Source organism: Loxodonta africana, chromosome 17 (genome assembly GCF_030014295.1).
Source record: "Loxodonta africana isolate mLoxAfr1 chromosome 17, mLoxAfr1.hap2, whole genome shotgun sequence".
Taxonomy (NCBI): Eukaryota; Metazoa; Chordata; class Mammalia; order Proboscidea; family Elephantidae; genus Loxodonta; species Loxodonta africana.
In genome coordinates, this window is record NC_087358.1 from 20,716,168 (window position 1) to 20,737,026 (window position 20,859).

General features: G+C 35.8%; 1 pseudogene; it reads left to right on the top strand.

Annotated features, from left to right (window-relative positions):
• Window positions 1-284: 284 nt before the first annotated feature.
• Window positions 285-2,014, top strand: LOC100658847 (lanosterol 14-alpha demethylase-like; annotated as a pseudogene).
• The last annotated feature ends 18,845 nt before the right edge of the window (window positions 2,015-20,859 follow it).

Sequence of the window (20,859 nt, forward strand, 5' to 3'; positions counted from 1 at the left end):
GTGAATTCCATAATTTGACAAAAGGAAGAATCGTGTCTCTTCACCTGTGTACTGGTTCTTATTTAACTAATGGTTTTTTGAACAAAATGGTAAAGAAATTTTAGACATGGCCTATATTTGTTTGATTCAAAAATATTAAGAATTGGTATATGAGGAGACCTGGGGGTCTGGGGCCACCTCCTTACACCCATCTGCCGGCTTCTATCTCTTCACGGAATCTGAGGAGATCAGATGACCTTGGCCTCCAGGGTCTCCGAAGGGCTGAAGCGGCAGTGTTGGCCGGGATGGTGTTGCCGGGCTTATTGAAGGTGGGCAAGTAGGTGCTAGGGCAGGCAATGGAGCAGGTGACGGGTGGCAGCCTCCTTTCTATGTACCTCATCCCCTGCACCTTCAGCCTCAGCCTGGTCTACCTGTTCCACCTCCCCGTTGTCCACCTGGCCCAGCTGAAGGAGGGGGCGAAAAGTCCACCATACATTTTCTCTCCAATTCCATTCCTTGGACATGCAGTAGCATTTGGGAAAAGTCCAGTTGAATTCCTAGAAAATGCATATGAGAAGTATGGACCGGTGTTTAGTTTTACCATGGTGAGCAAGACCTTTACTTCCCTTCTGGGGAGCTATGCTGCTGCACTGTTTTTTACTAGTAAAAATGAAGATATGAATGTAGAAGTTGTCTACAGTCATCTGACAACACCTACGTGTGGAAAGGGGGTCACATACGATGTGCCTAATCCATTTTTTTTTTAAGCAGAAGAAAACGTTAAAAAGTGGCCTCGACTTAGCCCCTTTTAGACAGCAGCCTTCTGTAATAGAAAAAGAAACAAAAGAATACTTTGAAAGTTGGGGGGGAAAGTGGGAAAAAAATTGTTTGAAGCTCTTTCTGAGCTAATAATTTTAATGGCTGCCATTGTTTACATGGAAAGGAAATCAGAAGTCACCTCAATGAGAAGGTGGAACAGCTGTATGCAGATTCGGATGGAGCTTTTAGCCATGCAGCCTGGCTGTTGCCTGGTTGGCTGCCTTTGCCAAGTTTCAGATGCAGGGACAGAGCTCATCGAGAGATCAAGAATATTTCCTACAAGGCAATCCAGAAATGCAGTCAGGGGAAAAAATTGACAACATTCTCCAAACTTCACTAGAATCTACATACAAGAATGGGTGTCTGATAGATGATGAAGTAGCAGGAATACTTACTGGACTGTTCTTGGCAGAGGAGCATACATCCCCAACTGCTAGTGTGTCTCTTTTTGGCCAGAGACAAAATACTTCAAGAAAAATGCTATTCAGAACAGAACAGTATGTGGAGAGGATCTGTGTCCTTCAACATATGACCAACAAGCTCAAGGATCTAAATTTACCTGATCGCTGTATTAAGGAAACATTAAGACTTAGACCTCCTATGATGGCCATGATGAGAATTACCAGAACTCCCCACATTGTGGTAGGGTATACCATTCCTCCAGGTCACCAGGTGTGTATGTCTCCCCCTGTCAACCAAAGGCTTAAAGGCTCATGGGCAGAATGTCTGGACTTTAATCCTGGTCGATATTTACAGAAAAACCCAGCATCAGGAGGGAAGTTTGTCTATGTGCCATTTGGAGTTGGTGTCATCATTGTATTGGGGAAAATTTTGCCTATGTTCAAATCAAGACAATTTGGTTCACTATGCTTCATTTATATGAATTTGATCTCATTGATGGATGTTTACCCAGTGTGCATTATGCAACCATGATTCACACCCCTGAAAACTCAGTTATCCAGTACAAACTATCAAAATGGAAAAGGTGGCAAGAACTAATGTGTGAAACATCACTGTCAGCAGCAAAAGTATTTGCAGATAATGAGGTTTATGAAATAACTACTACTGTACCCTTTTTTGAGTGTGTAATTTAAAGAGAGTGGTTTAAGATTTTTACATTTCATGAACAGAATGATTCCACTAATTCTGGAGGTATTTCAAACATTTTCTAATAGTTTTATGATGAATACAGTTGTCCATCTGTATCTGTGTGGGATTGGTTTCAGGACCCCCTCAGATACCAAAATCAGGGGATGCTCAAGTCCCTTATTTAAATAGCATAGTATTTGCATATAACCTACACACATCCTCCGGTATAATTCGAAGCATCTCAAGATTACTTATGATACCTAATGCAATGTAAATGCTATGTAAATAGTTGTTACACAGTATTATTTAGGAAATATTGACAAGACATGAGGTGAACAATGCTCAAACAAGGAGTGCTGGAGAGAGACTGGGATCTGTGAAATGGTGGGAGGCAACAGCAGGGGATGCCTACACCTCACTTCATTCGTGTGGATTCAGCATAATGTATGGCATGAGGCAAATTCCAGTTTTGCTTTTGGGACTTTGCTTTTTTTTTTCCACAAAGTTTCGATTGGCGGTTGGTTGAATTCATAGATGTGGAACCCACGGATACAGAGGGCCAATTTTACTTTTTAAATGTCCTTTAAGGGAGTAAAGCTCATTAGTAAAATAATAATAATAAATTGTCTAGTAAAGATTTAGGTACTTGGCAGATTCTGAGTAACATAAATGAAAATTTCCTGGTACTAATTCTAAGACCATATATACTTCTTGGAAATTAAAACACAAAGTATTCAAATCTTGAGCTAGTTCTTCATGGTATAGAAAACTCAGTGGAATACTTGAAAGCCATAGATTATTCATTTACCATGGAAGTTCTTTTGAGTGTTGTGTGTGGAGGTGGGAGGGTAGGCAATAACTATCATGGGTAAAGTCCTTAGTAAAAGAGGATGCTATTAACTGCCTTGAATGATATGATACTCAGCAATGGGACTATGTTGGTGAAAAATAATGTCACATGAAATTATTACTGGAAGCCTTGTCTATAGGAAATAAAAATCTGTGACCATGATAAAAAAAGAAAAAAATTGGTACATGATTTGAGATTAATGAGAGACAATATAATGAAATCTATCATTATCATATATGTCTTATTTAAACAATTGTACTATGCAGAATACATACAATCATAGGTTGATTAATCAAAAATCAATTTGCTTGACACAATAAAGTGTAGTTGCAAATATGGAATGAATAGGATAAATAAGCATTTTACTTTTAGTATATCCTGTGTTGTTAGGTAGTGTCAAGTTGGTTGCAACTCATATGTACAACAGAACGGAACACTGCCATCCTGAGCCATTCTCATTATCATGGTTACTTTTGAGCCCATTGTTACAGATCTCTGTCAATCCACCTTGTTGAAGGTCTTCCTCTTTTTTCTGACCCTCCACTTTACTAAGCATGATGTCCTCCAGTGACTGGTCCCTACTGATAACATGTCCAAGGTACGTGAGATTAAGTCTCACCATCCTCACTTCCAAGGAACACTCTGGCTGTACATCTTCCAAGATGACTTGTTCATTCCTCGAGTAGTACATGGCATATTCAATATTTTTCACCAACATTATAAATCAAAGACATAAGTTCTTCTTCAGTCTTACTTATTCCTTGTCCAGCTTTCACATGTATATGAGGCAATTGAAAATATCATAGCTTGGGTCAGGCACACCTTAGTCCTTAAAGGGACATCTTTGCTTTTTGAACACTTTAAAGAGGTATTTCACAGATTTATCAAATGCAGTATGTCCTTTGATTTTCTGACTGCTGCTTCCGTGGGTTTTCATTGTGGATCCAAGTAAAATGAAATCCTTGAGACCTTCAATCTTTTATCCATTTAACATGATGTTGCTTATTGGTCCAGTTGTGAGAATTTTTCTTTTCTTTTTGTTGAGTTGCAATCCATACTAAAGGCTGTGGTCTTTGATATTCATCAGCCAGTGCTTCAAGTACTCTCATTTTCAGCAAGCAAGGTTGTGTTATCTCCATATCTCAGGTTGTTAATGAGTCTTCCACAAATCCTGATGCCACATTCTTCTTCATATAGTCCAGCTTCTCAGATTATTTGCTCAGCATATAGATTGAATAAGTATGGTGAAAAAAATGCAGTACTGCATACCCTTCTGTATTTTAAACCATGCAGTAACCCCTTGCTCTATTTGAAGGACTTCCTCTTGGCCTATGTACAGGTTCCTCGTGTGCACAATTGTTTTTGAATTTGCATTCTTTACAATGTTATCCACAGATTTTTATGATCCACACAGTTGAATACCTTTGTATAGTCAATAAAACACAGGCAAACATCTTTCTGGTTTTCTCAGCTTTCATCCAAGATCCATCTACATCAGCAATTATATCCCTTGTTCCACATCCTCTTCTACATTCAGCTTGAATTTCTGGCAGTTCTTGCTAAATGTGCTGTTGCAACCCCTTTTGAATTATCTTCAGAAAAATTTTAATAATATTGTTCAATAATTCCCACATTCTTTTGGATCACCTTTCCTTGGAATGAACACAAAGATAGATCTCTTGCAGAGGGTTGGCCAAGTCACTGTCTTCCAATTTTTTTTGGCATAGGTACGTGAACACCTCCAGCACTGCATCTATTTGTTGAAAACATCTCAGTTGGTATACTGTCAATTCCTGCAACATTGTTTTTCACCAATGCTTTCAGTTCAGCTTGGACTTCTTCCTTCAGTACCACCGGTTCTCGATCATATGCTTTCTCCTGAAATGGTTGAACATCGACCAATTATTTTTGGTACAGAGACTTTGTGTATTCCTTCCATCTGCTTTTGATACTTCCTGCATCATTCAATATTTTGCCCACAAAATACTTCAAAATTGCAACTCAAGGTTTAATTTTTTTTCTTCAGTTCTTTCAGCTTGAGAAATGCTGAGTGTGTTCTTCTCTTTTGGTTTTCTAACTCCAGTTTTTTGCATGTTTCATTATAATATTTTACTTTATCTTCTCTAAATGCCCTCTGAAATCTTCTGTTAAGCTCTTTTACTTCATCATTTCTTCCGTTTGCTTTAGGTATTCTACTTTCAAGAGCAAGTTTTAGAGTCTCTTCTAACATCCATTTTGGTCTTTTTTTTTTTTCTTTTATGTGCTTTTAATGTCTTTTGCTTTCTTCATGTATGATGTCCTCAATGTTTTCCCACAACTCTTCTGGTCTTTGGTCATTAGTGTTCAATTCTTCAGATCTGTTCTTAAGATGGTATCCAAATATAGGTGGGATGTACTCAAGGTTGTATTTTGGCTCTGGTGGACTTGTTTTGATTTCCTTCAGGTTCAACTTGAGCTTGCATATGAGAAATTGATGGTTTGTTCTATGGTTGGCCCATGGCCTTTTTTCTGACTGATGATATTGAGTTTTTTTTCACAGATGTAGTCGATTTGATTCCTGTGTTCTCCATCCATTTAGGTCCACATGTATGGTTGCCATTTATGTTGTTGAAAAAATGGTATTTGCAATGAAGAAGTTGTTGGTCTTGCAAAATCCTATCATGTGATCTGTGGCATCATTTCTATCTTGAAGGCCGTATATTCCAACTACCAATCTGTCTTCTTCATTTTCAACTTTTTAATTCCAATCACCACTAATTATCAATGCATCTTGATTGAATATTTGATCAATTTCAGACTGCAGAAGTTGATAAAAATCTTCAATTTCCTCTTCTTTGGCATTAAATCTGAATAATAGTTGTATTAACTGGTCTTCTTTGTAGTCTTACGGATGTTATCCTATCACTGACAGCATTGTACTTAAGCACAGAACTTGAAATATTCTTTTTGACAATGAACTTGTTGTCATTCCTCTTCAATTTGTCATTCCCAACACAGTAGACCATATGACTGTCTGATTCAAAATGGCCAATACCAGTACGTTTCAGCTCACTAATGCCTAAGATATTGATGTTTATGCAGTCCATTTCATTTCTGACAACTTAAATTTTCCTAGATTTATACTTTGTACATTCCACATTCTGATTATTAATGAATTTTTGCAGCTTTTTCTTCTCATTTTGAGTCATGTCACCTCAGCAAATGAAGGTCCTGAAAACTTGACTCCATGCATGTCGTTAAGGTCAACTGTACATTGAGGGGTCAGCTCTTCCCAAGTCATCTTTTGAGTGCCATCCAACTTGAAAGGCTCAGCTTTCAGCACTTTATCAGACAATGTTCTTCTGCTGTTCATAAAGTTTTCACTGGCCAATTTCTTTCAGGATTAGACTGCCAGGTCCTTCTTTCTAGTCTGTCTTAGTCTGGAAACTCAGCTGAAACCTGTTGAGCAGGGGTAATACTGCTGGTATTTGAAATACTGGTGGCAAATCTCCCAGTATCACAGTAACAAGCAAGCCACTGTCAGTACGACAACTTACAGATGTGTGGTTGAATAGATCCTCTAACAGTATTTAATTTTTTACTTGAAGGAAAAATATTAGCCTGTCTCTGACATGTGAGTTTCTATTGTCAATGGACTACTCAATGGTTGAAGAATAGAAATAAATAAATCCTTCCTTAAAGAGATTTCCTAACAACACTTGTCAAAACAAATAACCTCCTGACGATCTGTAGACTGATACTCATGTTCTACATGTGATTTTTTTTTTGTTTTGTATTTTAGTTTACTGAAATAGCTAGTAATATTCTTAAGATATGTGGTATAGACCATATGCACTCAGGTGCCTCCTCGAAATCATTTTTAATTTTTTAAATTTTAAATTGAAGGTTTGTTTTGTTGTAATCATTATCGCGAAAAAAAAGAATAAATTCTGTGGATAGTCCGTATAATCTATTGATTCACAAAGTAATCTATACAATTACGAAAATTTTAAAAAAGACTTTAGAACACCTGCTTTGTATAATAAGATTAAGAGGGAATGAAAAAGTTACTTTTTTTTTTTTAAGCAACCCTGCCGAAGTCACAGGAAACTATGACATCCATTATACATCTTTGACAAATGCCTTATGTGTATATGTATTAATGAGCAAGTGATCCAGTGGCAGCAGCGGTAACATGCTGTGCAGTTCTCTGTGAGTAAGAAATTGTCAATCAGCTCTGAGGACTACTCTTAGTTAAGAGCTGCCAGCTGCAATACCTTTGGTATTTACCATAGCATTTGAGCCAAGATCATGCTCCTATTTGGTAAACACAGCCAACAACTGGCCATTTCTACTCAATGTGGGGTTGATTCATCTAGTCATTGATTAAAAACATTGATGTTAATAAAATGTAATTAGACTATGAAATAAGCAGAACTAACATAGCTTAATCATTTCATTTAAAATGATCTGACATGGTTTTCATATTCAACTCTTGAGCCAAGAGAGAGCGTGTATCAATTTTCCTTTGTTTACTCCTCCAATTAAAAGCCAGGATAGGAAGATGACTATGATAATTACGTCAATGCAGAATGAATCTAGATTCCTATTGATAGCTACATGATGCCATTTATGACAGTGCAGGTTTCACTTTGTTTATGCTTCCAATTGATAGGCTGTGATTTATGGACAGGCTTCAGTAAGTTCAAGGTTTCAATCGATGACTCAAAAATGACAGGGTTACAAGTAGAAAATAAAATTTGTAGAAACGAATGCACAGTTTCAATTGTCTATTTTCTGATTACTGAGGTGTTACCAGGCTGGATCCATGATTTCGTGACCATAGCTGATAACTTTGTTGTATAAATATGATAAAAAGTAACATTTTTGTACTATTGAATGGGGTGAATGAGGCTGAAATTCACTCCTGGAAATGCCCCAAGTCATGCACAGTATAGGCATGCGTGCACTATGCCAGAACTTTCTAACATAAATTTGTCATTTCAATGCATTATATGTGTGTGCATGTTATTTATATGGGCATGCTATTGTGAAAAATACAGTATATTTGGGATATTACACTTACAACTTTTTCTTGCTATCTGCTTTCTGTCCATAAACACTTTGAAGAACAAAGATAAATAACTGAAAAATTTATGAAAGAATAATTAGTCCTCATTTAATAAAAATCTAGCTGTAGAAAATTTATAAATTTGTTAAGTCATTTCCTGATATATATACCAGAAGCCCTGGTGGAGCAGTAGTTAAGTGCTTGGCTGCTAACCGGAAGGTTGGTGGCTCTAATTTATCTGTTGCTCTGCTGGAGAAAGATGTGGCAATCAGCTTCTGTAAATATTTACAGCCTTGGAAACCCTATGTGGCAGTTCTACTCTGTCTTATAGGGTTGCTATGAGTCATAATCAACTCGATGGCAATGAATATATATATACATATGCGCACATATGCATATATATATATATATTTACACATTGGAACACTAGAAATATTTTCATTCCACAATATAGAGCTTATCATTTTATATTATTGTGGTTGTTGAACTAAATCTTTCGTATTTTTTAAACTAACCATCTTTCCATTGAGTTACATATAATAAAAAAAAAAAATTTTTTTTTTTTTTTTTTGTGCATAATGCACCTTTTTGTCCATCCTAAAGTCACTGCTGGGCACAGTGTTAATAATAATTAACATAAGACCGATTCCCAAAATGAGAAGAAAACTCGCACATCTATTTTCCCACTTTTCCATCTTTGACACTAGCCATTCACACGCCATTGTGTCTCTCTCTGACTTTACACAACCAGAGTTCGATCTTTACAAAATGGCTGCCTGCATAGACATCTTCTGTCTACCATCCAGCCAAAGCTGGGTCCTCATAATTTTCTTCTAATCAACTGCCAAATAGGTAGATGCCATGCTCTACTGGCTCTCATTGCCTTAAGTGGGTTTAACAATTTGCTAAAACGACTCAACTCATGGAAAGGACTATATTTACTATAACCTTTTCAGTATAAACACAAAAGAATATACAGGTAGACATGCACAGACGAGGTCGAGGAGGAATTTTTGGCAGGCAACTACATGTCTCCAGAGAGGTGACTTTCCTCCCACCAAAACCAAAATCAAAACAAACCTGTTGCCATCGAGTTGATTCTGACTCATAATGACCCTATAGGACAGAGTAGAACTGCCCCATGGAATTTCCAAGAAGTGGTGATGGATTCGAACTCCTGGCCTTTTGGGTAGCAGCCGAGCTCTTAACCATTGCACCACCAGGGCTCCTTTCCTTCCACATGCACTATCAAACTCAGAAGTTCAAAAGGAAGGTCCAAGGCCCAGGGTTTTATGTAAGTCATTGGGGCCTCAATGCATATGCAAAATCGAAGCTTTAAAGCATAGTCAGGACATCTTCAACTGATTAATATGCATGACATGTTGCATTGTGCCCTCCCTTCCTTCCTGAAATTAGTTTCCAGGTGAGGTCTTTGGGCTTCCACCTTATTTGCACCGATTTAAGTGTTGTCTGGCTGTTTTAGAAAAATAAAGAATTGGTGAGAAATTCCAAGTATTATTTTCAGGAACAGGTGACAAATGGCCAAATCAATTCTTTGCCCTCCATAAGCAGGATGAAAATCAGCCTAGGGAGAACAGATACTTGGTGTGTCATCTCTTGAATTTGATTTTGGGTTGGCAAAATCACAAATGCTCAACTAGCAGGAGTTAACTGGATCATAATGAGGAGTTCCGATCCCTTCAGCAATCACATTTTTTTAATGTATTGTTGTCGTTATTGTTAGGTGCCATCAAGTCAGTTCCAATCCAAGCGATCCCATGTACAACAAAATGAAACACTGCCTGGTACTGTGCCATCCTCACAATCACTGCTATGTTTGCACCCAATAATTATCAATATACCTCCATTGCATGTTTGATCAGTTTCATGCCGCAGAAGTTGGTAAAAATCTTCAATTTCCTCATCTTTGGTATTAGTGGTTGGTGTGTAAATTTGAATAATAGTCGTATTTACTCATTTGCCTTGTAGGCCTGTGGATATTATCCTATCACTAACAGCATTGTGCTTCAGTATAGATCTTGAAATGTCCTTTTTGACCATAAACGCGACACTGCTTCATCATTCCTATCATAGTAGACCATATAATTATCTGATTAAAAATGGCCAATACCAGTTCTTCTTAGATGAATCCCTAGAATACTGATCTTTATTCATAGAGTAGAGGGCATTGGATCTAAGGCATTAAATCTAAGGACATTTTCTCAGGCATTGAATCTAAAGCCAAAGAAATCTTAGGGTTTTTTTTTTTTTTATTGTTGTTGATTGTTTTTCTATAAAATTCTGTACTGGTTCAAAAATTAAGAGCTGCATCTCCAAATTTATCAGAATACCCATGTATGATTTAATTTTTATAATGCTCATAAAAATGGTATATACAAACAAGTTGAACATTGTGCTGTACTTTATGTTGTTTTGCAAAAGACAGCTCATCATATTAAGCCACTTATTTTAAGACAGCTACTATATCAATGAACCATCATAAAATAAAATAAACTTATGCAGCATTTTTTTTGATATAATATCATAACATTTTATGTTGTGTTTTTTTAATTTAAAACTTTAAATGCATGGCATGTAAGGAAGAAAAAATTGACTGCACAAAACTTTTAGCTGTCTTATTTTTTTAACACTGGTTACTTATTTTAAATATATAGCCTATGTGTACGTTGGGATAAAATATACTTTGTTTAGAAAAAAATAGGAAAAGATAGGATTTTTTATTATTATTACTATTTTTAATCTTGTTGTCTCTTCCTTACTTTTCAAAATCTTATGCTGGTATCCTTCAGTATTTTTCTTCAAATTGTATAGATTTAAATAGCCAAAATCTGCCACCACTAATTTAAAGTGCATAAATTTCCATGGAATATATAAGTATCATCCATCCCCTTGTTACATGTACAGAGGAGAGAAGAGGAAGACCTAATGAAAATAATGGTTCAATCTCATTCATATTTTATTTTGTAATATATTCAGGGCTACACACATATATTGGCTATAAATAAACCAGAGACTGTGGTCGCCGCCTACTCGTTGGCTATCAAAGAAAAAAAAGGTAGGTTAAAATCATAAAAACAAAATTTCTGATTCCAGGTAGGTGGAGTACATGTTCCTATTGATCTTGCATAGTACAACTAAAAAGCCTGACTATTAGATATAAACTGAATAAGAAATCCACGTTAGAGTTGTATCTTGCCGTGTCAATATCAGTACTCTGGTTTTGATAATATTCTCTAATTTTATATGACTTTACCAGCGGGGAAAGCTGAGTAAAGGGTCTATGGGATCCCTCTGTTTTAGTTGTTATAACTCCATGTGAGTCTGCAATTATCCCAAAATAAGAAGTTAATTAAAAATTATGAAGATGATTGTAGGAAAAAAAAAGAGATATCAAATAATAGAATATGAACAAAAAATGGGAAAAATTATATTAATCATGAAAGAAAAAGGAAAATATTGTATTGATTGATCTCATTAAGAGATGAGATGGGGCAAATAGAGTATTGGTATTTTAGTATAGCATTGGTATTTGCCTTAATGCCCTTATCTCTTCATTATTGCTCTGCTTCTGCTATCCAATGTTGGGTGAGAAATAAGAAATTAGAAATTTAAAAAAAAGTATATCTTGATGATATCTGTAAATTTTTAATTATGAAAGAAAATGAATATTATTTAAAATAACACCAACACTCCTAAAAAAAACTGAAAATTTATATTTCCTCTAACATTCTCACTATTCAAATGTATCTTTAGGTTGTTTAAAGAAGTATAAAGTAAACTGAGAGAAATTAGATATAGTATAATCCATACATGTTTATTATAAAATAAGTTATGAAACATTCCACCTAATTATAATGTTTAAATCTAAATTTAGGTAGCCTTTTTTCCCCCAGCTTTTCTCAATGTAGGCTTAGTTTGTAGTGTTAAAAAAGTCCAACAATAATCAAATCACACGTGAAAATTGTCCAGCAGCTCTTGTCTTTAGAATTCTTGTTATGCAGTTTAAAACAAAACAAAACAAACTTCATTTGCTAAGCCTTTGTTAGTTGGAATTTCCATTACTTGTATTGAAAATGATTTATTACAACTACAAAATATGAGATAGGTGCCCAAATAGGCAAGGTAAAGAAGCAGTGTATTTAAGTAGCTTTGTTATTGTTTGGCCAGCATTACTTTCCACTCCTTGTATTTTAGTATTAGGATTCTCTTTTTTTTTTTTTTTGTAATTCCTAGTCATTCTCATGCAACAATAAAACACGTTGTTCTTCCTCCTTCTTCCAGCCATTGAAGTAGGAGGTTCTGAGAGTCATGGCAGTCTATTCTCCTGAAAGCAATAGTTCAATAGTGCAGTAGTTGCCATAGTAACTGAGACAATCACAAGGCTTGCTTTCAATTGTACTTCTCTGGGAACATCTCCCTCTATGCACTGTGGACCTATCTGAAAGTGACATAGAGAGGAATTTCTCTTCAGGGTAAGGCATGACTTTAATTATGCAGCCCAGTATCTACCGCCACAGTTACGGGGCCGTATGATTTTCTAAAAAACCTAAAAATCGTAGGACCCTGTTTGCTAGTTTGGAGATTTAGCTTACAAGAAAATCCATAAAAACTTAAGGAAGCTGAAAGTATTTTTAATTCGTAGAGACTTTATAGAGTAATAAACAGCACAAGAAATGTCTTAGAATTTGAACTCTTTAAAGTAGAGCCCACCGGACAGTCCACCTATTTCTAAACGACAGACTCCGTATACTCTCCTCACTCTTACTCTCTGCTCAGTAGCCTCCATCTTTGTCTTGGATGTTTCTAAGGTAGAGCTAGTTTTCTCTTTGGCACCAAGATGCATTCCACTGAGTTACCCTTTAGAATAGAGGGTGTGTTTATTGCTTCTCTGAAGAAAAGCACGGTGTTTCTTAAATGTTTTTAGATGATAACCATTTCTCCCTTTCTCTGAAATTTTTTGAGCGTCAAATTTATCTTTAGATTGCCGATGTCAGCCAACAAAAAAGGCTTCTTCAACTTAAAACACGTTATTATGTTTTTAAACATTTAACACAGCACGTGCTTCTCTGTCCATTAGCCGTTCTGACATGCAGGCGATGGCATGTTAAGACTTCTCATAACAGAAGTACATGCTTTGTGCATTTTACCTCAGAGGGACTGGTGTGCGTCTGTTTTCTTCTTCCTCATACTTGCTTGAACTTAATGAAAGTCTCCAGAAGTAGGACTCAAAATTTATCATATGGACATTTTTCTATCAAAATATGGTAGACTCACACTTTCAACGTCAATGCAACCCTACTGTTAATTTAACCAGCTTGCAAAATTGATTGTTAGTTTAACCAGCTATTTTGCAATAATGCAGCTCCTGAGTAAGGAATAGCAGATCCTGACTTTCCACCCTAATTTATCTGAGCCAATTATACAATTTATAGTCTAGAAATTGAAAATCTTACTCATGATAACATTTTCTATACTAGTAAACCTCTTCTAGTGATGGAAACACTACACAAAGGTTTTTTTTAAAGGAAAATGCGTTGACTATTTGACAAGATGTCAATGGGCAGTTTTTCAGGTACTGCTAGAGGTAGAACCCCCAGAAAATGTCACCAGGGCTCCCATGACACTCTCTATTTCCCTTCATTTTAAGATTTGTTTATTTATTCATTCATTTGTTCATTTTTTGTTCATTCATTCATTTATTTAGGGTGACATTTTATGATTTGTCACACATCAGGTCACAGTCCATGCCTGAAATACATTAAATCTGAATCACCTTATCTCTACTCTAAAAAATTTCTGCTTTTCTACATCAGTTCATTGTACATGCCTGAATATACACAGAAAAATAGATCGATAAATAGAATAACATTTCATCCTCATCAAAATTCTATATGGTAGAATTTCCTCATTTTGTCAATGAGAAAACTCAAGCATATAAGAGTTGAAAAACATGCTCAAGATTACAATGCTAGGAAGTGATGGCACAGAATCTGAACCTGCCTTTGCCGGAATTAATAGGCATAGGTTCATTGAAATTCCATTTGTGGACTGCTTTATAACACTATTCTCTCTAGATATTTATCTCTTTATTAAGTCATTTGGATTTTTTTTTGTACAGAAACTTTTTTAAAATATAAATGTATAAGTTAAATTATGGTGGAAAATTATAATACCATATTTTTATGCAAATATACGCTCCAAGTTTGTTCGTTGGCTGCACCTGTCCCCTGAAAAGCATTTTCTTAGGCACTGTTTTGCCAGTTTTTTTTTTTTTTTTCTTTTTTAACATGTTGACATGAAGGGAAGTTAGCATAGCACACTTATGAGGATGCCTTATGGGGGGAGGGCACAGGTGACAAACTAAACCAGAAGGAGGGTGTTTTTTGTATACAAATTTGGTACTTGCCTCAAAATAAACACATCCTAAGGCTGCATCCACATCATAGCACTTTTTGAATAAACATTATAAATGAACATAGCTGACAAACTCAGAATATTAAAGATAATTCATGTTAACAGTTTTATAACCTACTATCATTTTCTGAGTACTTTTGTCTCCATAAATACTATTAACATATTATGATAATGTGTATTATTTTTTCATAGATAATTACTGAAAGTTTTTTAAAGTAAAAGCATAAGATGAGCACATTTTAAACACTATTTACTGATAAAAAAAAAAAAGAACTCACTGTAGAATAGTGGAAGTTGCAGAAATTTGTTATTGTATTTTTCAAGATGAATTTTACCAAAATAGATGTTTCCAAGTTAAGTACTATTTTTAAAAAATTCCCTAACATACATCTCCTGCTCCCTTCACTTTGTATGATGTATCAACACGGCGACAGAGAATTAACTGGATTGAAACGTGTTGTATAACAAAGTAAAGATGAGACTTTCAAGTACAAGTCTTGAAGAAGTTGATGTACTAAAAATTACTGGGCTTGCTTTTCACTAAAATAAATAAATTAATTAAAAATTTCCCTGAAATTTTTGAGACCATGAATGATTGTGTCACTATCATAATATTAGTACCTACAAATACACCATATTTACTCAATCTGTATGCTGAGCAGATAATCCAAAAAGCTGGACTACATAATAAGAACATTGCATCAGGATTGGAGGAAGACTTATTAACAACCTATATTATGCAGATAACACAACCTTGCTTGCTGAAAGGGAAGAGGACTTGATGTGCTTACTGATGAAGATCAAAGACTATAGCTTTCAGTATGGATTGCACCTCAACATCAAGAACACAAAAATTCTCACAATTCGACCAATAAGCAACATCATGATAAACAGAGAATAAATTGAGGTTGTCAAGGATTTCACTTTACTTGGATCCACAATCAACACGTATGGAAGCAGCAGTCAAGAAATCAAATGACCTATTGCATAGGGCAAATCTGCAGCAAAAGACTTTTTTACAGTGTTGAAAATAAATGTGTCACTTTGAAGACTAAGGTGCGTGTGACCCAAACCAGGATATTTTCAATCGTCTCATATGATTTGAAACCTGGACAAGGAATAAGGAATACCAAAGAAGAAATGATGCCTTTGAATTATGGTGTTGGTGAAGAATGTTGACTATATTATGGAGTTCCAGAAGAATGAACAAGTCTATCTTGGAAGTACAGCCCTATTGCTCCTTGGAACCGAGAAAGGAGAGACTTTGTCTCACTTACTTTGGGCATGTTATCAAGGGGGATCAATTCCTGAAGGAGGGCGTCATGCTTGGTAAAGGAGAGAGTCACTGAAAAAGAAGACCCTCGATGAGATGAACTGACATAGTGGCTGCAACAATGGGATCCAACACGTAAATAACTGTGAGGATAATGCAGGAACAGCAGTGTTTCATTGTGTTGTCCATAGGGTTGCTATGAGTCGGCACTGACTAGATGGTACCAAACAACAACAGACATATTTACCAAAAATGTGTTTTTTTGATGGTCAAACACAAACAGTCCCAAGAATTAATGAAGTATAAAAATATATACACAAACTAAAAACAACTAATAAATCAAAAAATTGAAATTATGTTGGTAATGAGGTGTATATAAATTAGGACAATATCTGTCTCAAAGTCAGTGCTCAATGAATTGTCCCTGGGTTTGATTACTGTTCCTAAGGAATAAATAGTATATTTAAAAAAAAAAAAAATATATTCACATTATAAAAATGTAATAGTAATAGTTTTCGCTCGTTAAGAATGTATGTTCAATATACCCAGTAACCCAGTGCCATCGATATACAACCTATTTAATATATTTTTCAGGAAAGACAAACACTAATATTGAACAGACTTTTCCTCAGCAAATTTATAACCTCTTATAAACACACATAAAATCTCTTACATAATAAATCATTTTATGTATGTATATACAAAATTATATATATATTTATATTACAAAATTGTCAAGGATTATCCCGTGTGTAGTATTTTTTTAGTACATGATTTTATCTTTCTCATAATCTACATTCGCTGTATTTACATACAGGATCTCTGCCAAAAATAGCAAATCTAATGTCTCAGGGACTCTCGAATGAGATTTGGATACAGGTAGGGAGTGAGATGAAGGATACAGAGTTTTGCAGTTTAAAATCATCAACTTCACAATTTTCATATACTCCTTCCTCCTCGCCTGTTGGGAAGGAGCTCTATTAATTAATAGAAAAGTGTGTGTGAAACTTTAGCATATATCCTAACTACACTTCTACATTATCACTTTGCGCTATAGAAACTGTTATGTCTAACTAATCCAGCAAGCAAAATTTGTCCTCCTTATGGATCTAGTTTTCCCCCAAGTGTCTGTCTGTTTTTCATACTGTGGGGGCTTTTCTGTTTCTGTGATGCGTGAAGATATGCCACTGGTATTCAAATACCACCAGGGTCATCCATGGCAGACAGCTTTCAGCTGAGCTTCTAGACTAAGACAGACAAGGAAGAAGGACCGGGGAGTCTAATTCTGAAAAGATTTAGCCAGTGAAAGCCTTACAAACATCAGCGGAATGTTTTTTGACATAGTACTGAAAGATGAGCCCCTCAGGTTGGAAGGCACTCAAAAGACGGCTGCGGAAGAGATGCCTCCTCAAAGTAGAGTTGATCTTAATGACATGGATGGAGTAAAGTTTTTGAGACCTTCATTTACTGATGTGGCACGATTGAAAATGAGAAGAAACAGCTGCAAACATCCATTAATAATCAGAACATGGAATGTATGAAATATGAATCTAGGAAAATTGGAAGTGGTCTAAAATGAAATGGAACACATAAACATTGATATCTTAGGCATTAGTGAGCTGAAATGGACTAGTATTGGCCATTTTGAATTGGACAAACAGAAAGTCTACTATGTCGGAAACGACAGCTTGAAGAGGAATGGCGTTGCATTCACCCTCAAAAAGAACACTTCAAGATCTATCCTGAAGTACAATGCTGTCAGTGATAGGATAATATTCATATGCCTACAAGGAAAACCAGTTAATACAACTATTATTCAAATGTACAAACCAACCACTAAGACCAAAGATGAAGAAATTGAAGATTTTTACCAAATTCTGCAGTCTGAAATTAATTGAACATGTAATCAGAATCATTGATAATTACTGTAGATTGGAATGCAAAAATTGGAAACAAAGAAGGGTCCATAGTCAGAAAATATGGCCTTGGTGACATAAACGATGCTGGAGATTGCATGACAAAATTTTGCAAGACCAATGACTTCATTGCCAATACATTTTTAACCAACATAAACTGCAACTATACACATGAACCTCACCAGATGGAATACTCAGGAACCAAATTGACTACATCTATGTAAAGAGAAGATGGAAAAGCTCAATATCATCAGTGAGAAAAAGGCCAGGGGCCGACTGTGGAACAGGACATCACTTGCTCATATACAAGTTCAAGTTGAAAGTAAAGAAAATGAGAACAAGTCCACGAGAGCCAAAGTACAGCATTGGGTATATCCCACCTGAATTTAGAGACCATCTCAAGAATAGATTTGATGCATTGGACAACTAATGACTGAAGACCAGACAAGTTGTGGAATAACATCAAGGATATTACACCTGAAGAAAGCAAGAGGTTAAAAAGAAAGACAGGAAAGAAAGAAAGACCAAAATGGATGTCAGAAGAGACTCTGAAACTTGCTATTGAGCACCTAGTAGGTAAAGCGAAAGGAAGAAATGATTAAGTAGTAGAACTGAACAGAAGGTTTCAAAGGGCGGCTCCAGAAGATAAAGTAAAATAATATAATGACATGTGCAAAGACCTGGAGATGGAAAATCAAAAGGAAAGAATATGCTCTGCATTTCTCAAGCTGAAAGAACTGAAGAAAAAATTCAAGCCTCTAGTTGCAATATTGAAGGGTTCTATGGGGAAAATATGTGTTTTTTTTTTTTTTTCCTTACGGGGAAAATAGTAAATGACTCAGGAAGCAGCAAAAGAAGATGGAAGGAATACACAGAGTCACTAAAGAACTGGTCGGTATTCAACTGTTTCAAAGGTACCATAGGAACAGGAATCAATGGTACTGAAGAAAGAAATCCAATCTGCACTGAAGGCGTTGGTGAAAAACAAGGCTCCAGGAACTGATGGAATACCAATTGAGATGTTTCAACAAATGGATGCAGCACTGGAAGCACTCACTAGTCTATGCCAAGAAATTTGGCAGCTACCTGGCCAACTGATTGAAAGAGATCTATATTTATGCCTATTCCCAAGAAATGTGATCCCACTGAATACGGAAATTATCAAACAATATCATGTGCAAGTAAAATTTTGCTGAAGATCATTCAAAAGTGGCTGCAGCAGTATACTGACATGGAACTGCAAGAAATTCAAGCCAGATTCAGAAGAGGACATGGAACCAGGAATATCATTGCTGACGTCATATGAATCCTGGCTGAAAGCAGAGAATACCAGAAAGATGTTTACCTGTGTTTCATTGACTATGCAAAGGCATTCAACTGTGTGGAACATAACAAATATGGATAACATTGCAAAGAATGAGAATTCCAGAACATTAATTTATGCTCATGAGGAACCTATGCATAGATCAAGAGATAGTCACTCGAAGAGAACAAGGGAATACTACGTGGTTTAAAGTCAGGAAAGGTGTGTGTCAGGGTTGTATCTTTTCACCATACCTATTCAATCTGTATGCTATGCAAATAATTAGAGAAGCTGGACTATATGAAATAGAATAGGACATCAGGATTGGAGGAAGATTCATTAACAAACCTCATTTTGCAGATGACACATCCTTGCTTGATGAAAGTGAAGACTTGAAGCACTTCCTGATGAAGATCAAAGACCACAGCCTTGAGAATGGATTACACCTCAACATAAAGAAAACAAAATCTTCACAACTGGACCAATAAGCAACACCATGATAAACAGGGAAAAGATTGAGATTGTCAAGAATTTCTTTTTTACTTGAATCCACAATCAATACCCACCAAAGCAGCAGTCAAGAAATAAAAGACACATTGCATTGAGCAAGTCTGCTGCAAAAGACCTCTTTAAAGTGTTGAAAAGCAAAGATGTCACCTTGAAGGCTAAGGTGCACCTGACCCAAGCCATGTGTTTTCAGTCACCTTCTATGCATGTGAAAGCTGGATGATCTATAAAGAAGATGGAAGAACTGATACCTTTGAATTGTGGTTTTGGCAAAGAATAGTGAATATATATAGAAACAAAGATGATGAGACTACATCTCACATACTTTGGGCATGTTGTCAGGAGGAATCAGTCCCTGGAGAAGGAAGGACATCATGCTTGGTAAAGTAGAGAGTCAGTGAAATACAGGAAGACTGTAAACAAGGTGGATTGGGGACACAGTGGCTGCAACAATGGGCTCAAGCATAACAAGATTTTGAGGATGGCACAAGACCAGGCAGCATTTCATTCTGTTTTAAATGGGTTGCTATGAGTCGGAACTGACTCCAGGGCACCTAACAAAAACAACAACATGGCTGTAGTTATTATTTAATCTATATCTACATATAAGAGAAAGACAAATAACCTTTTTTAACATAATAGATGCTCAAAACTATAGAAGCTCTAATTATTGAACCATCTCATCATATGCTCTATATACCATAGCCAACAGAAGACTTTCTAAATAATTTATAAATACCGCAGTTGCCTAGGGTGCCTACAGTCTACTAAGCTAATATATTGCATTAGCATCATTCTACAATCTAGGTCTCATTATTATAATAATATTTCCATCTATTAATTGTCCTCTATGTGTCACTTTTTTTATGTGTCAGCTGCTCCATTAAGCATATCTCACATATCCTGGCTTGTGCTCATGAGAACACTTCAAATTAAGTAACTTGTCTCAGATTACATGGCTGATAAACAAAACAATGTCTTCCAGACTTTACATTATATCCACTTTCCAATATTTGATGCATAGTATGTGATAATTAAAAGAAAGTTTCCTTTACAGATTTATATATAACATAACTCTATTAAATATCTTATTCAAGTGATGAATAAATTTCCACTACATAAATGAAATGTTTTCTAAAAATAGAAGTCATCGTGACTATAGCTATGACAAATATTGCAAAAGCCATTTACACTTTTTTTGTTGTTGTTAATAAACAGGGTGCGATGCAGTCTTTGTACAGCTGTGAAAGCTATGTGCCTATAAAATAACCAGACAGACACTGTATCATATTGAAGCCAAAGACAATTTGACACAACTAGATGCTTTTAGAAAACGATTGGCTGCATCTGTAGGAAGTTCAAATTTTCTGACAAGTTTCTCAACCTGTTTAGTTTACTAAGGGTCCATTTTAACGTTAAACATCTTGAGAACTGGTGCCAGAGTTTGTGACATACAACAGCACTTTGGCATTCTTTTGGTTTCACAAAGAAACTGGTTATCTGCAATTTAGTAAACACAATAGCATGAAGTCATATTTTACTGGCATATTAATAATATTGCTGTCAATTTCCAAAATATAAATTCTAAGCCAGAAGCTTGCCGTTTCAGTGTTTTCAGAAGTGGATAAAAGCAAGCTG